The sequence below is a fragment of the Grammomys surdaster genome, unplaced genomic scaffold (assembly GCF_004785775.1).
Source record: "Grammomys surdaster isolate TR1022 unplaced genomic scaffold, NIH_TR_1.0 1130, whole genome shotgun sequence".
NCBI lineage: Eukaryota > Metazoa > Chordata > Mammalia > Rodentia > Muridae > Grammomys > Grammomys surdaster.
In genome coordinates this window covers 28,940-30,756 of record NW_021605549.1, presented here as the reverse complement: position 1 = coordinate 30,756, position 1,817 = coordinate 28,940, and positions in this window count along the sequence as shown.

Genomic DNA, 1,817 nt, shown 5'->3' with positions numbered 1-1,817 from the left:
GGATACTGTCTTCCAGGCAGCTAGGATGAGGGTCTTAAAGCCACACCTACATGACACACCTACTCTAACAGGGCCATACCTTCTAATAGTGCCACTCCCTGAGTTGAGCGTGTATAAACCATCACACCATGTGAACTATATAATACTGCAAGAGCCTCTTTTTAAAGAGATGGTAAAACATTCGAGAAGCCAAGGGAGAAGGACCTCAGCACTGGGTACAAGAGGGAGGATCAGGAGTTCCAGGTCAGCCTACACATGTTAAGAGCACTTCTCAGCAAATAAAGGGGAACCTGGTACATCAGACAACAGTTGAGTGTGGTCAGTCAAGGACTCAGTGGAATAAGGTGAGGAAAGCTGGGAAAAGAGCTGTCATAAAATCAATGGACGTTCCAAGGAGCTGGAACAAAGAGGATTTTTTCAGGTGGCCATAGATGAGCTAAGAAATCCCCTTCCCCTTCTCGTTGGGTGCTCTATATTGTTAAGTAAGTGAGCATAAGCAAGATTCTATTTTCAAAAGACTTCTGTTGCCGGGCTAGGTCAGCAGCTGCAGACCTGTGAATGACACGCTCTCAGGAAACTCAGTCCAAGTGACACAAGCCCATGTGCTGGAAGCTGATAAACGCAGCAGAAACGAAACTTTGAGTTACTTCTGCACAGTGTTTAGAAGTTTGAGCATACGGTGGGAACCAAAGACAGGAGAAGCCCATAAAAGGGCTATAAACAGGAAATGGAAAAGTATGTAAACTATATGACTGTAAACTTAAAAGACTCAAAGTTTCCACCCGATTCTTAGAGCTGGTGATTACTTTCAGTAACATGGCAGGATACAAAACTAATATGACAAATGTACTAGGAAAGAAATTAGGACAACAAGCTTGTTTGAAATAGCAAAACAAAATGAAAACCAGAAATATGCCCCCCCCAACCCACTTCACCAAGGAAGTAAAATATCTTTATACTAAATTGTCTGAAGCAGCAAAGATGGAAATTGAGGAAGCCACTAGGAGACAGAAAGACCCTGTGCTAATGGATTGGGAGAATTATACTGGTTATCCTATCAAAACTAGGGAGTCAGTGTAGAATTCATCAAAGCCTCAACACTGTTCTTCACAGAAATAGAAAACAACAAAACAAAACATGAAACAAACAAGCCTTAAAATCCATATGGAGACAGAAAGGACCCTGAAAGTTTAAGTCACTGTGAGCAGAAAGAGTGCTGTTGGAGGCATCACCACACTGAGTTTTACTGCAGAGCCATAACAAGAAAAACAACAAGGTGCTGGCCCAGAAGCAGGCACACAGATCAAGGATAATAGCGGAAGGTCAAGACACAAGCCCACAGCTGCAGCCATGGGCTTTTTGACAAAGAAGCCAGAGATATGAACTGGAGAAAAGACGGTCTCCTCCGAAAACATAGAAAGAATGATAGATCTTTATCTCTTAGGCTTCATGAAAGTCTGTGTTCAGTGGGTCACAGACCTTGACATAAGATCTGAAACTATGACAGTGCTGGGGGAGAAGGAGGAAAGCTGTTTCCTGGGATACTGACGAAGATAAGGACTTTCTGAACAGGACTGCAGTCACTCAGTAAAGGGGCGACGTGAAACCGAGCACAATTAAAAGGCCTTAAAAAGCAAAGAAAAACAGTTAATCACGCAAAGACATGGTCCACGGAGATGCATAGAATCCTTGGGAGATATATCTACCAGGGGATTAGTATTTAGTAGTGTACACAAAAACCAGGATAACATTCTAACCAAGACAAAAAGAAAGAAAGAAAGAAAGAAAGAAAGAAAGAAAGAAAGAAAGAAAGAAAG